Source organism: Vigna unguiculata, unplaced genomic scaffold (genome assembly GCF_004118075.2).
Source record: "Vigna unguiculata cultivar IT97K-499-35 unplaced genomic scaffold, ASM411807v1 contig_434, whole genome shotgun sequence".
Classification (NCBI taxonomy): domain Eukaryota; kingdom Viridiplantae; phylum Streptophyta; class Magnoliopsida; order Fabales; family Fabaceae; genus Vigna; species Vigna unguiculata.
The window spans coordinates 10,373-27,771 of NW_021011144.1; the positions used below are offsets into that span (position 1 = coordinate 10,373).

Genomic DNA, 17,399 nt, shown 5'->3' on the forward strand with positions numbered 1-17,399 from the left:
TTTTTTTTTTTCTGTTTTTTTTTTCTCTTATTGCTGTTCCTCCAGAGGTTGCGTATTATAAGGATAAGGACCACTCCCACGTTGTGCCCGAGACCAATTAAGTAATGTAATAGAGTATGTTTTTATAATATATAAGTATATGAAATCATTTATACCTCATAATTAAATTTACATTTATATTTTAATTTTAATTTACTTAATAGGATATGCTATGTAACGTATATGTCAAAAATGGACTTTGGGTAGGTTTGAAGAGTAATCCATATTTGTAAAACAAAATGTGCATGGAACTGAACTTAGAAAAAGAGGGTGTGCAACCTATACTAAAACTTCTCTTTCCCTTCCTCATTACTCAAAATCAAATTAATTTTAAAAAAATAAATAAAAAATAAAATATGAAAGCAGTTTTTTATTTTTATTTTTAATTTTTAATTATAAGATAATTTTATTTATTTAAAATAGGAAAGAAAATCTAAATCATAAATGTAACAACAATCATACAAAAAATATCACATGTTTCTTTATTTAGTAACTTTTTAATTATAAAATGTTTAACAATTTCTTCATTTTTAATCTTATTCGATCATCCCTACTCTTCCGCTTCGATCTCCGGTACAAAATACAAAGTATTCTCCATCCCTTGTGAGCTTTGTCTTCCACTCAAATTAAAGAAAAGTATAAGTTCATCAATATGAACCTTGCATTAGGTAATCTTGTTTGCTTATGGAGGTGCATACATGAACTAGGATTTAGGTTTCTTTAAGGTAGAAGGATTCTGGATTTGAACTGTTTTTTTTTTTTAGATTTTAATTAGGAGTAAGTTATTGAGGTGATGTAAAAAATTTTGGTATTTTGCTTCATCTTCCTCTTTAATTAATTTTATCGTACAAGAAAATGTAATATAAGGGAAGTTAACTTTATGTCAATTTAAAATTAAATTATGAATCAATGAGTGTTTTCGGTGACAGAAATGAGTTTTGCTTAGTACTTACAATGGGTTAATAAGTAGTTGTTGAACAATTGGAATTTAAGAGCTGCATAATGAAATTTGGAAAATTTTTGTTGAATGGTCATAGTGCATTTTGTTTAATGGTTTGATTGTGAACAGTATTTCTTTTTGTTTTTTATTTACAGTTTATACGAAGAGTTAGAGTTTACACTGTTCAATAGTTTTTGTATGAATATTTTGGATCACAAATAATAACATAAGTTCATTTACAGAGAAAGACAACTTTTAAGATTTGTTTTTTTACTAAAAAGTATATGATATTCATGTCTTTAATTAGGAAGGACAAACAGAACTGTTTTTTTAAATATTGTAATAATCTCGTTTAGATGAAAATTTTCTATATTGTTTAGGTATCTGTATTAGTATATACGAAGAATATCTAACTTTTTCAATTGGATACGTGAATATATATATTCACTCGTCTCTTCGTCATCGTACTTGCTATAATACTTATCTCATCGTATCTTTGACCTATTTAAATTATTAAAATACTCATAGTGTATTAAGTAATTATATATATATATATATATATATAACATACTTTTTATTTTTTATTTCTTCTAATTGTTTGGTTTGTTATGAAATTTATCCTCGTCATCAAGATATTTTTCATCTTATAACAATTTTATGCAATTATGTTTAAATTATGTGTGTCAATTAAATATTTTTTATGTTTCACATTTGAATATTTTACCTCCTTTTAATGTCTTTATTTATTGTATATTTTATTTTCACATGAGAATGTTTAATTTTCTCAATAAGTATTCAATAACATAAACTTTCATTTACTAAATAATGTTAAATATGTAACTTTTTTATTCTATTATTATTAATTTTTATTTTTATTTAAATAAAGTCTTTTTGCTTTACTAAAACCGTAGGAATGCATCTAGTTTTTAAACTGTAAATTTTACACTTACCACACATTTTTTAAGGTTTTTTATTTTAGCTTCTTAGATAATGTTTGAATTTTAAATTAGAAATAAAAATATTAAAAAAATAAAAGACATGAAAAGTGTTAAAACATTTATTTATTTTAAAAACATATAAGATGCATGTTACTAGTATATTGAGTTTTAAAAATAAAACACATTTTTAGGCATTTTCTTTTTAACTTTCATGTCTCTTTCAATATTTTCTTCCATCAGTGTTTCTAAATTTGATGTTTTAAAAAAAAATATTGATAATTAATTCTTAGAAATGATTTTGTATCAATATAAATTATTTCTCATATATAAAGATGACAAATAAATTATCCATGGGTAGAGATGGCAAATAAACCCGTCCCCGTGGGTATTGCCCGAACTCGTCCCCGTTTTGACGGGGAATCCCCGCATTGACTGGGTATGGGTATGGGTATGGGGAATCCCCGACTTTTTCAGTTGGGTATGGGGATGGGTATGGGGATGTACATATACCCGCCATAATACCCGTCCCCGCCATATCTTCATTCTCGTTTAAATTATCAAAATATTCACAATTAATCAAGTAACCCATATATATATATATATATATATATATATATATATATATATATATATATATATATATATATATATATATATATATATATATATATATTCTATTTTTTATTTCTTTTAATTATTTCATTTGTCATTAAACTCATTCTCATCTCCAATATATTTTTTATCTTATCATAACCTTTATGTAATTATGTTAAAATAATGTATGTTAATAAAAAAATTATGCCTTACATTTGAATATTTATATTATTTTTTAATATTTTTATTTATTATAAATTTTCCTTTCACATGAGAATGTTTATACTCTCAATTTAAGGTAATATAAAAAAAATTCTTTACTTATTATTATTATTATTATTAATTTTTGTTTAATTTGAAGAACTCTTTGTTTCATTAAAGTAATTTTCGTTATTTTTCAACCATTAAGTATATATGTTGATATTTGAAAAGTTTTCTTAGTTCTCTTAGATATTTTTCGTCTTATCATACCTTAGTTATACATTTGATTTCCTTTGTGTGATTTTTTTCGATAGTCTCTCAAATTATTTCTAAAACACACATTTGTTAGTTTTTTAATATTTTTATTTATTGTTTTTATTTTCATCATGTAGAATAATATATCATAATGTAATTGTTTCACTTTAAATTCTGTTTGAAGTGGTTAAATTATATATATATATATATATATATATATATATATATATAATGATATTTAGGAATAGTATATGATAATTCACTACAAGAAAAAATGAAATGGTGACTGATTTAGTCAGTAACCCATATCAGTCACTATTTTTCGTCATTGGTGGTAGTAGTTGATTTATTGTCTAAATTAGTGACTGATTCAATGATCGAATCGGTACTTGATTTAGTGACCAATTTAATTACTATTTTATTTGTAATTTAATGATAAATTTTTTGGTCACTAATGATATTTCTATTTATTTTTAACCACTTCAAACATAATTTAATAATTAGTTCTCTAAGGTTTTTTTCATTTTATCATACCTTAATTATACATTTGATTTCCTTTGTGCGATTTCTTTCGATAGTCTCTCAAATTATTTCTAAAACACACATTTGTTAGTTTTTTAATATTTTTATTTATTGTTTATTTTCATCATGTAGAATAAAATATTTCGATATATTCTATCTAATTATTTGTTATTTTATAACTCACTATTAATCATACTGTAATTTTTTTTACTTTAATTGTATAAATAACTTTTATTTACTACAATATAAAAATTTAATGTAATTTCTATGAATATTTTTTTGTCACTATGCAACATATATTGAAGTTCAAAAGATACAAAATCTATGTCAAAATTTTATTATTATGTTTATTATTTGTTTTTTGTGTTATTTTGATCAAGTGATGTATTATAACTTTTTATTAGTGTATAAAAAGAGATTCATTATAATTTAAAAAATTGAAGTAAACAAATATTTAAAATATATTTTAATTTGAATATTTGTTCTTTGTGTCATTTTGATCAAGTGATATATTATAACTTTTATTAGTGTATAAAAAAGAGATTCATTAGAATTTAAAAAATTGAAGTAAACAAACATTTAAAATATATTTTAATTTGAATATTTGTTTTCCTTTTATACTTTTTTGAAATATTTTTAATTTTATCAACTAAGTTCATTAATGTTGTAGTTTGCAAATTTAATAAATGTTTTGGTTCACATGAAATTTTATTTGGTATTCTAATATAAAATATAAACAATTATAATTTATTTTAATGTATTTGGCATCGAAGAAAATCCTCCTAATATTGAATATTTCATAATATTATGTTTTCTTTACCGTAATTTTTTTTCTTTTATAAAAATTAATATTGAAGTAGTTAGAACATGGGTACGGGTATGGGTACGAGATTATACCCGTTACCCGGTGGGGATGGGGATGGGAAAAAAGTTTGATACCCGTTGGGTTTGGGTATGGGGATGGGAAGAATTTTTTATGCGGGGATGGGTATGGGATAGTGAAACCTGTCCCCGCCCCGCCCCGTTGCCATCCCTATCCATGGGTACTATCCGAACCTGTCCCTGTTTTGACGAAAAATCCTCACATTGACTGGGTATGGATATGGGTATGGAGAATCCCCGACTTTTTCAATTGAGTATGAGAATGTACATATTCCAGCCATAATATCGTCGTGTTTAAATTATTAAAATATTCACAATTAATTAAATAATCTTATATATATATATATATATATATATATACTTTCTATTTTTTATTTCTTCTAATTATTTGGTTTGTCATGAAACTCATTCGTATCTTCACTATATTTTTTATCTCATCATAACCTTTATGTAATTATGTATTATGTTAAAATGATGTATGTCAATTAAAAAAAATTATGTCTTATATTTGAATATTTCTATTATTTTTCAATATTTTAATTATTGTATATTTTCTTTTCACATGAGAATGTTTAATACTCTCAATTTAAGTGTTTAATAGCATAAATCTTTCTTTTACTAGGTAATATAAAAAAAAAAGACTTTACTTGTTATGATTAATTTTTGCTTCAATTAAAGAATTCTTTTGTTTTGCTAAAACAATTTTTTTTTAATTTCTTAACCATAGAGTATATATGTTGATATTTGAAAAGTTTTATTAGATATCTAAGTTATTTTTCATTTATCATACCCTTAATTATAAATTTGTTTCCTTTTATGCGATTTCTTTCAATAATCTCTCAAATTATTTATAAGATACACATTTATTAATTTTTTAATGATTTTATTTGTTATTTATTTTCATTATGTGAAATACTATTTCGATATATTTTATCTAATTATTTTTTATTTTATAACTCATTATTAATCACACTGTAAATTTTTTCATTGTAATTGTATAAATAACTTTTATTTACTATAATATAAAAATTTAACATAATTGTCATGAATATTTTTTTATCACCATCCAACATATATTAGAGTTCAAAAGATGCAAGATCTATATTAAAATTTTATTATTAGGTTTATTATTTGTTCTTTACGTCATTATTATCAAGTGATGTATTGTAACTTTTATTAGTGTATAAAAAAAATATTCATTAGAATTTAAAAATTGAAGTAAACAAACATTTAAAATATATTTTAATTTGAATATTTTTTTTCTTTTATATTATTTAAAAATATTTTTAAGTTTTATCAACTAGGTTTATTAATGTTTACAAATTTAATAAATGTTTTGGTTCTCATGAAATTTTATTCGGTAATATAATCTACAATGTAAACAATTATAATTTATAGTATTTGATATCGAAGAAACAATCATCCTCCTAATATTGAATATTTGATAATATTATGTTTTTTTTATCGTAATTTTTTATTATTTTATAAAAATTAATTAAAATTAATATTGAAGTAGTAAGAAATGGGTACGGGTATGGGAATGAGACAAAAGTTTGATACCCGTTAAATTTGGTTATGGGATAAGGATGAGGATGAATTTTTTTTTACGAGAATGGATATTAATAACGAAATCCATCTTCGTCCCGCCCCGTTGTCATCCCTACTTAAGTAAAGTATAACTAAAATATTTAAAAGTAGTTCTTATTTCATTTAAACATGGTTAATATGGAGAAGTAGATTTGAATATTTGTGTAAAACTATCTATTAATGATAAAAAGTATACTTAAATGGAACTAAAGGATAATATTATCATTTTGAGACATATATAACAAAACTTGTTGGTTTTTATAATATTGTTCTAAAATTATATAGGAAATAACTTTTTAATTAGTTGAAAAATTCTTTTGGATATATCAAGAAATACAAATTTCATAAATGTTTTGGTTTTCATGAAATTTTATTCGGTATTATAATCTAAGATGTAAACAATTATAATTTATTTCAAAGTATTTGATATCGAAGAAACAATCATCTCCTAATATTGAATATATGATAATATTATATTTTTTTACCGTAATTTTTTATTATTTTATAAAAATTAATTAAAATTAATATTGAAGTAGTAAGAAAATCGGTACGGGGATGAGTACGAGATTATACCCATTACTTGGTAGGGATGAGACAAAAATTTGATACCAGTTAAATTTAATCATGGAGATGAGGATGAATTTTTTTTTTTATAAAAATGGGTATGGGATAGCGAGATCTATCTACGCATCACCCGCTATCATCCTACTCATATAGCTAAAGTATAACTAAAATATTTAAAAATAGTTCTTTCATTTAAACATGGTTAATATAGAGAAGTATATTTGAATATTTGTGTAAAACTATCTATTAATGATAAAAAGTATACTTAAATGGAAATAAAGGATAATATTATCATTTTGAGACATATATAACAAAACTTGTTGGTTTTTATACTATTGTTCTAAAATTATATAGGAAATAATTTTTCAATTAGTTGACAAATTCTTCTGGATATATCAAGAAACACAAATTTCTAAAATTAGAAAAGAAAAGCAAAAGTTCTTCTAGATCTGTTACCCACCATAAAATATTAACAGAAAATTTGTCTATATTTTTTACTAATGTCATACATAGAAAAATAGAAAAATGTTCCATCATGACGATAAAGTATTAATTAAATGACTGATATGAATAGAAACATATTAACTGAATCATGTAATCTTCCACCAATAACTCTTACCACTTCTCTCACTCTTTTCTTCCTTATTTGGTTTGCTCTTCATCTCTCTTGAGCCAGCCATGGCACACAACACCGACATGCCACCTTCTTCTACGTCACCTCAACACCATGAAAGAGACAATGACAACCAGAAGGTTCCCTTCTACAAGCTATTCACTTTTGCAGATCATCTTGACGTGGCCTTCATGGCCATTGGCACAATCTCTGCCATGGCTAATGGCTGGTCGCAGCCTATCATGTCTGTCATTGTAGGAAAGCTTATCAACACCTTTGGCTCCACCGATCCATCAAATACCATCAAAGAGGTTTCTAAGGTATATGTGTGCATGCAATGAAAGTTTTTTTCGTTTCTTTTTATAGTATCTGCTCCAACGGGATGGGGAATACTCATAACACAGACAAGAATGGTTCTTTATGGTTCAAAATAATCCTGGTTATGTAAAAGGGTAAGAAGGAGGACCATTGAACACAGTCTTGGTCTTTATATGCAAAAGGGTTGTTTTCCTTGATTACTACATGCAAAAAATATTACTACTCTAATAAAATTACAAATTTGGCATTACGTCTAAAGTAACATTAACTTTATGTTTTGGTACTCTTATTTCAAATTTCAGGTTTCGTTATTATTTGTATACTTGGCTATTGCGAGTGGAGTTGCCTCGTTTCTCCGTAAGACGACACACGCTTCTTTTTCTGTTTATTTATTTCTTAGAGACTATATATTATGTTGTGTTAGTTCAGTGTCAGATAATTGCAGAATTTTGATATCAGGGTTACGGTGGTTTTGTTAAATGTTGCAGAGGTAACATGTTGGATGGTGACAGGAGAAAGACAAGCTGCGAGGATTCGAGGTTTGTACTTGAAAACTATATTGAAGCAGGACATTGCTTTCTTTGACACTGAGACAACAACTGGTGAGGTTATTGGGAGAATGTCTGGTGACACTATTCTCATTCAAGATTCCATGGGAGAAAAGGTATCATAATCCAAGATAATCTCAATTGTTATTATGGGTCATGGTCTGCAAGTATTACGTTAACTAGTCGAGAAAATTTAAACATCGATAATAATGATGAAAAAACACTGGCAACATAATATTGAAAAGAACAATGATAAACACTAATTTATGCTAACGATTTTTTTTCTGACTTCTCATCCTTTGTACTTACGATAAAAAATTATATTGATAGGTTGGGAAGTTTATACAACTTGCTTCAACTTTTATTGGTGGCTTTGTGATTGCCTTTGTAAGAGGATGGCGACTTACTGTTGTTTTGGTCGCATGTATACCATGTATTGTTGTTACTCGTGGAATTCTGTCCGTGTTGATGAGTAGAATGTCAAGTCGTGGCCAAGCTGCTTACGCAGAGGCAGGAACTGTGGTTGAACAAACAGTGGGAGCTATCAGAACAGTAAGTCACAGTCACACAAATTAGTTGTAGAAAAAAAATGAATGATTTTTATCTAACCATTGTCCTTGAATTTCTTCTGCAATGTAACTAGGTGGCATCTTCACCGGTGAGAGAAAAGCAATAGAAAAGTATAATATCAAGTTAAAAATTGCTTATAAAACTATGGTTCAACAAGGGATGACCTCTGGTTTAGGAATGGGGTTACTTTTGTTGATTGTCTTCTGCACCTATGCACTTGCAATGTGGTATGGTTCTAAACTGGTTATTGAGAAAGAATTCCAGGGTGGAACCGTCATCACTGTAATAATAGCTCTTATGACTGGCGGAACGTAAGATTTTTTCTGGATTTCACATAGCTTAGCATTCCTAATGAAGAACTGAAACCTGATTAATCTTTCTAACATTCGCAGGTCACTTGGTCAAACATCTCCTTGCCTAAACGCATTTGCCGCAGGACAAGCAGCAGCATATAAGATGTTTGAGACAATTAAAAGAAAGCCAGAAATTGATGCTTATGACACCAATGGTGTTGTCATGGAAGACATAAGGGGGGATATTGAACTAAAAGATGTTTACTTTAGCTACCCTGCAAGGAAAAATGTGCAGATCTTCTCTGGATTCTCATTATATGTTCCCAGTGGCACAACTGCTGCTTTAGTGGGTCAAAGTGGAAGTGGAAAGTCTACTGTGATAAGCTTATTGGAAAGATTCTATGATCCTGATGCTGGAGAGGTACTGATAGATGGCGTCAATTTGAAGAATTTCAGGTTAGATGGATAAGAGAACAAATTGGGCTGGTTAGTCAAGAACCTATTCTGTTTGCAGCAAGTATCAAAGAGAACATTATGTATGGAAAAGAAGGTGCAACTGATGAGGAAATTAAGTCAGCAATAACACTTGCCAATGCCAATACGTTCATTGACAAGCTGCCTCAGGTGTAATAAATGTTCCAAAATCAATTCTCGTTTTAGGTTGCTTTCTTTTATTAATTCTATTAATGTGTTTTATTCTGCTAGTAGGGCCTTGAGACAATGGCAGGCCAGAATGGGACTCAACTTTCTGGTGGGCAAAAGCAGAGAATTGCAATTGCAAGGGCAATTTTAAAGAACCCAAGAATCCTTCTTCTTGATGAAGCAACTAGTGCATTAGATGCCGAGTCCGAACGTGTTGTTCAAGAAGCATTAGAACAAGCCATGTCAAAAAGGACTACTGTAGTTGTTGCACATCGCTTGACAACAATCAGAAATGCTGACACCATAGCGGTGGTTCATCAAGGAAAAATTGTGGAGGAAGGTTAAACGTGAATCAATTGTTTTTTCTTTATGTGTGTATATCAAAAGTAGTTTGGGTCCATTTCTATATCATGTTAACTCATTGTCGCAATCTATGAAAGAAAATTCAATTTTTTGAGACATCTTGGAACAAGGTGTTCACTTTTGACGCTTGGTTTTATTTGTAGGAACTCATGATGAGTTAATCAAGGATGTTGATGGTGCTTATTCTCAGCTTATTCGCCTACAGGAAGGAGCTACGGAAGCTGAGGGTAGCCATAATTCTGAAGCAGAGAAGTCAAGTAACAATGTTATTTTTGATAGTCACATAGCTAGATCTTCCACTCAGAGAGAAGTTTCATTAAGCAGAGATTCATCTAGTAGACACTCACATGGATTTACTCTTTCTCATCGAAGTGGGGTACATGAATCTGTAGAAATAGAAGATGGGGATGTGAAAAAAGTAAAGGTGATGCTAAGAAGGTTTCTTTGAGACGTTTGGCCTACTTAAACAAGCCTGAAGTTCCTATGTTAGTGCTTGGATCCGTTGCTGCAATAATAAATGGTCTTGTCTTCCCTATGTTTGGCTTCTTGTTTTCCTCAGCAATATCTATGTTCTTTGAACCTCCAGAAAACAGCGGAAAGATTCTAGGTTCTGGGCACTTCTATATGTGGGTTTGGGTTTAATTACTCTTGTGGTCATACCTGTGCAAAATTACTTCTTCGGCGTTGCCGGAGGAAAATTAGTAGAAAGAATTCGTTCACTGACATTTGAAAAGGTTGTCCATCAAGAAATCAGTTGGTTTGATGATCCTGCAAATTCAAGGTATGTTAGTAAGATATTTTAATTATTATGTGTTGCAATTTCTTATACTCGTCAACTAAAGGATATGAATCACTTTCCAGTGGTGCAGTTGGGGCAAGGTTATCTAGTGATGCTTCAACAGTGAAAAGTCTAGTTGGTGATACACTGGCCCTCATTGTGCAAAACTTATCAACAATCATAGCTGGTCTAGTTATATCATTCACTGCTAATTGGATTCTTGCTTTCATTATTCTGGCTGTGTCACCCTTGGTCCTTATGCAAGGATTTCTTCAGATGAAGTTTCTTCAAGGATTCAGTGCGGATGCCAAGGTTAGTTTTACTTTCAGTTTTGTTTGAAATTATGCATTATGGAATATGGATGGATATCAAGAGAATCTTTTGACTGCTGTGTAGGTAAAGTACGAAGAGGCAAGTCAGGTGGCAAATGATGCTGTTGGTAGCATCAGAACTATCGCATCATTTTGTGCCGAATCGAAGGTGATGGATATGTACCGTAAGAAATGTTTAGAGCCAGAAAAACAAGGTGTTCGGTTGGGGCTTGTGAGTGGTGCAGGATTTGGTTTCTCTTTTTTGGCTCTGTACTGCACAAATGCTTTCTGTTTCTACATAGGATCTGTTCTTGTGGAACATGGGAAAGCAACTTTTCCAGAGGTTTTCAAGGTGAAATAAGTCAACCAAAACCTTTCGCTCCATGCTTATTTTGATGTTTCTTTTGATCTAGTTCTCACCACAAAATTTGTGCAGGTCTTCTTTTGTTTAACAATAACAGCAATCGGCATTTCCCAGTCTAGTGCCTTGGCACAAGACACCACCAAAGCCAAAGATTCCGCAGCTTCAATATTTAACATTCTTGACAGTACACCCACCATTGACTCCAGCAGCAATGAGGGTAGAACACTAGAAGCCATTTCTGGTGATATTGATTTTCAACATGTCAGTTTTAGTTACCCCAACTAGGCCTCATATTCAAATTTTCAAAGATTTGTGTCTAAACATTCCAGCTGGAAAGGTAGTCAACTGATACTTGGATATTTCAGTAATTAAGCTTTTGAGTTGTACAAATAAACTTTATCTGGGAACATGTAATGTAGCTACATTGTTGATATGAATGTGTTTGCAGACTGTTGCCTTGGTTGGAGGAAGTGGCAGTGGAAAATCAACAGTGATCAGCCTCTTAGAGAGATTTTACAACCCTCACACTGGACGTATACTACTGAATGGAATGGATATAAAAGAGTTCAGACTAAGCTGGTTGAGACAGCAAATGGGTTTGGTTGGTCAAGAACCTATTCTCTTCAATGAAAGCATTCGTGCCAACATAGCTTATGGCAAAGAAGGAATTGCCACAGAGGAAGAGATAACTGCAGCAGCCAAAGCACCAATGCACACCAATTCATATGTGCTCTTCCCGAAGGCTATGACACCCCATGTTGGAGAAAGAGGCACACAATGTCAGGAGGACAAAAGCAGCGCATAGCCATTGCAAGAGCCATGCTGAAAGATCCCAAAATCCTCTTGCTTGATGAGGCAACTAGTGCACTTGATGCAGAATCAGAGAAAGTAGTTCAAGAGGCTCTAGATAGAGTGAGTGTGAGTAGAACTACAGTAGTAGTAGCTCACCGTCTTACAACAATTCGAGGGGCTGATATAATAGCCGTAATGAAAGATGGAGCGGTAGCTGAGAAGGGAACACATAATGAGTTGATGAAGATTATTGATGGAGTCTATGCATCATTGGTCGCTCTACATACGACTGCATCGTAAATTTCTTATCAAGCACCATTGCTTGGAAAATGGTTGGTTTCCAGAGACATGATCTTCTCATTATTTCAAATTCTCGAAGTAATAAAAGTAGAGGATGTGAATGTCTATGATTAGAAGGGAGTAGTGACGTTTTATAATGTTAGAGAAAAAATGACATTCTTTGTCATTCAAAAACACATAAAAGATGTTTTAATAACATGTTCAGGTACGATGATGGGCTGATTTGTCTTTGAATATGATTTAGAGTGTTAAATGTGATAATATTCAGCATCAAATACGACAATTGCTCGGTTTCTCTTCACCATTCTTCTCTTTCCATGTTAGTTCTATTTTTTATGTTTTTATGGTTTAAGCTATCTTTAAGGCTTTTTGAATGAACTTATGAAGCATCTTAAAGTATAAGTTTGTTTTCTCTGTAAGAAACTCAATACAAGCATCTCTACTGTTTCTTGCACCGCTAGGTATAAAAGCAACATTATCGGTGAGCATAGCTTCTATAGAGATGCTTGTATAGAGTTGCTTTTTACGTGTTGTGTATTTAATGTCACGAATAAACTTTTTCTTAATTTTTATTTGTTATATTCTTAAGTTTAATGTGTTTGTATTTAATTATTTTATGTTTATTTACCTCTAATTTCTATTTGAGTGTGTTAAATAACTTAATAGAAAACATTTGTGGTGGAGGAAAATAAGAAACATATTTTGGACAAGAAAAAAAATCAATTTGAAGTAGATACCCGTGTCGGGTGCCACTAAAATCCCGTCTAGTACTTCAAATACAGAATTTTGTTAAACTACACAAGATTAAGCGGTGGAAAAGTGAGGCTGAAGGTCCTTCAATTCGTAAAACCTAATTCTAAGCGGTGCTGAGACAATGCTGAGCGTAGGTATCATAGACATGTCAAAAAATGAGTATTTAATCTTGTTTCTCCCGAAAATTTTGGATCATTCCTCGTTTTGTACAATTTTATGCATTTGAAAAATATATTATAAACGATATTGATATTAATATTATTATTAATAACTTTTCATATAATCATGTTAATACAATATAATGTATCACGCCATTAGCAGCGAACTCACAATATTTATACTAGTAGTTACCCAAAAATTAAAAATTAATGATCTTAGTGATAATATTTTATTTTGTAGAACATGTGTGTATTCAGGGTCTCTTAGAACTGTACATTTTTTTTTTCATTTAATGAGGCAATCAACTTAAATATTAATGTTAAGCTTTTCAATATTTTACCAACTAAATTTTAATTTAGAAGATGTTTCTAATAAGTTTTTACGAAAACTTAAATCTTCCAATTTTCGTCGTTATCACCACCAATCTACACTCACTTAATTAGATTCTTACTAATGATAAAAACCCAACATATCATCAGCTAGTATTTGATTATAAGAGAAACTTTATGCCCCCCTAGTTATTATTAGCAAATATACACTCTTCCAATTATTATTGATGTTTTATTTTTTGTTCTAAAATAATTGGCCTTTTAAAAGTTCAAAGACTTCAATTATGTTCTTGTTCATTAGATACTATAAGTAATTACTGTAAAATTGAATATCAAAAAACCACTGTAATAAAAATTTAATAATACTTACGGAAAATTTCTCTCCAGAATCTGGGGAATGATCTTTAGATGTGTTTACAAGACTTTAGAATGAATTTTCAAGTCATTTAAGAAAAAAAGAAGTGATCAAGTTGCAAAATTTGATGCTATCTAGTGACGTGTAATGTACATGGCACTGGCATTTTTTTTCACACTATGATTGACTAATATGCAGAGATACCAATGAAGCATAAACTCCATCAATCTTCATCAACGCTTCATGGTTCCCCCTTCTCAGCAATGACCCCATTTTTGACGACTGCTATAATGTCAGCACCTTTAATTGTTGGAAGACGGTGAGCTACCACAACGGTAGTTCTATTAACACTGACTTTATCAAGAGCCTCTTGAACCACACACTCAGATTCTGCATCAAGTGCACTGGTTGCCCCATCCAGCAAAAGGATTTTGGGGTCTTTCAGAATGGCTCTTGCAATGGCTATGCGCTGTTTTTGTCCTCTTGACAGTTGTGTCCCTCGTCCTCCCACAGGGGTGTCATAACTATGTGGAAGAGAGCATATGAACTTGTGTGCATTTGCTGCTTCTGCTGCTGCAACTATCTCTTCCTCTGTGGCACCTCCCTCTTTACTATAAGCTATGTTGGCACGAATACTGTCATTGAAAAGAATAGGCTCTTCACCAACCAAACCCATTTGTTGCCTCAACCAACTCAGTCTCAAGTTTTTTATATCCACTCCATCGAGTAGCACACGTCCAGAATCAGGGTTGTAAAATCTCTCTATGAGGCTGATCACTGTTGATTTCCACTCCCACTTTCCCCAACCAAGGCAACGGTCTACACAGACATATTTCAACAATGTTATCATATAGTCTCAAATTAGTAGATTTGTACAACCCAAAAGCTTAATAATTAGATATGTTACCATTCAATGCAAATCTTTATTACCATAGTATCGAGATGAAACTAAAAGACAACATCAAATGCACCTAACAAGTTATACCTAAGTTTTGTTCTTAATGATTAGTGGTTACCTTTGCAGCTGGCATGCTTAGACACAAATCCTTGAAGATTTGAATGTCAGGCCTTGTTGGGTAACAAAAGCTTACTTGTTGTAGTTCAATATCACCTTTTATGAGGTCTAGTGTTTTGCCCTCATCACTGCTGGAGTCAATCGCTGATTTGGTCTCAAGAATTTTGATTATTGAAGTTGCAGAATCTTTGGCTTTGTTAGTATCTGGAGCCAAGGCACTACTCTGGGAAACACCAACTGCTGTAACTGTTAAGGCAAAGAAAACCTGCATAAAATCTATAGTAAGAACTATATCAGAAGAAAACATCAAGTTAAGGTGGACCGTTACATTACAATGACATACCTTGAAAACGTCTTCAAAGGTTGCTTTCCCGTCTTGCACAAGAAGCGATCCTACGTAGAAACAGAAAGCATTTGTGCAGTAAGAGCAAGAAAAGAGAAGCCTAGTCCTACACCACTAACAAGCCCCAAGCGAACACCTTGTTTTTCTGGCCCTGAACATTTCTTCTTGTACATATCCACCACCTTTGGCTCAGCACAGAATGATGCAACAGTTCTAATGCTACCAATAGCATCATTGCCACCTGACTTGCCTCTTCATAATTCACCTATACAACTCAAAGGAAACTTGTCCAATATGTGCCTACTTTCTCATTTCTGCGGATGGGAATCAGCAAAACAGAATTTAGACCAACCTTTGCATCTGCACTGAATCCTCTACGAACTTGGTCTGAAAGGTATCCTTGTAGAAGCAACAAGGGTGACACAGCCAGAATAAAAAAGCCAGAATCCAATTAGCAGTGAATGCTATAGCTAAACCAGTTGTGATTGTTGCTATGTTTTGCACAATGAGGGATAAGTTGTCACCGACGAGACTTCTCGCTGTTGAAGCATCAGTAGCTAGCCTTGCACTAACTGCACCACTGCATGGAAATCCATATTTTTTTTTTGAGTTAGATGAGTTGAAGGAATTAATATATGACATGATTGCATGTTTATTTTGTCTTTTATAGTTGGAAGTAATTATCACCTCAACATACCATGAATTTGAAGGATGATCGAACCAACTGATTTCTTGGTGCACAACCTTATTAAATGCCATTGAACGAATTCGCTCTATAAGTTTCCCACCTGCTATCCCAAATAAGTAGTTTTGCAATGTCATAGCCACCAGACCGACAATCCCCAAACCAACAAATAGAAATGACCAAAACATAGAATCTGTCCTAAGCACATCAGGAGGTTTAAAGAACGTGTTAACAGATGATGAGAGCAAGAGTCCAAATACAGGGAGAGTAAGACCATGTATTGCGGCTGCAAAGGATCCTAGTACTAAGACAGGAACCTCTGGCTCGTTCAACTTGACCAAACAGTTAACAGCATCCTTTTGATGCTTCTTATCATCAACTTCACTACTTTCAACATCCCCGTTATCCTCCACTCCAGACTCGTGCAAGGGAATTTGATAAGGAAGAGCAAAACTAAGTGAGAGAGAGTGTCTACTGCTCGATCTTGCAAAGGATGTTCTCCGACTTAGGTTCAAAATGTTGTTATTTGACTTATCTGCTTCTGACTTACGGCTCACTTCTTCTGCTACTTTATTTCCTTCTTGTAGACGAACAAGCCGAGAATAAGCACCATCAGCATCCTTGATTAACTCATCATGAGTTCCTGCAAATAAAGGAAACATGCAGTATGCTTAGCAGACTAAACATGACACCAAAAGTATTGTGCTGAAAAAAGGAACTGAAACAGTAGGTTCAATTTTATTACCTTTCTCCACAATTTTGCCCTTATGTACCACTGCTATGATGTCAGCGTGTCTAATAGTTGTCAAACGATGTGCAACAACTACAGTAGTCCTTGGGGTTATAACCTTTTCAAGTGCTACTTGAACAATATGTTCAGACTCAGAATCTAATGCACTAGTAGCTTCATCGAGGAGAAGGATTTTTGGGTTCTTCAAAATTGCCCTTGCAATTGCAATTCTTTGCTTTTGCCCACCAGAAATTTGAGTCCCATGCCCTCCTACCATCGTGTCAATGCCCTACAAACAGAACAAAACAACTTAGCTTTAAATAATATCGAGGAAAAAATAACAAACATAAAACTTGGTATATCACTTTTGTAAGACACTGTGTGCATAACTATATCCTGAGTTGAGAGATTTGTTGTACCTGAGGCAGCTTATCAATGAATTTTCTTGCATCGGCAAGAGTTATTGCTTTATTTATCTCCTCATCTGTTGCACCTTCTTTCCCGTATGCTATGTTGTCTTTAACACTAGCTGTAAACAGGACAGGTTCTTGACCAACAAGTCCAATCTGTTCTCTAATCCATCTAACTTGAAAATTCTTCAAATTCACACCATCTA

General features: G+C 31.5%; 2 pseudogenes; one reads left to right on the forward strand and one right to left on the reverse strand.

Annotated features, from left to right (window-relative positions):
• The first annotated feature begins 7,147 nt into the window (after positions 1–7,147).
• On the forward strand, positions 7,148–12,705 carry LOC114171947 (annotated as a pseudogene).
• Positions 12,706–14,031: 1,326 nt separating this feature from the next.
• On the reverse strand, positions 14,032–17,394 carry LOC114171948 (annotated as a pseudogene).
• Between the last annotated feature and the right edge of the window lie 5 nt (positions 17,395–17,399).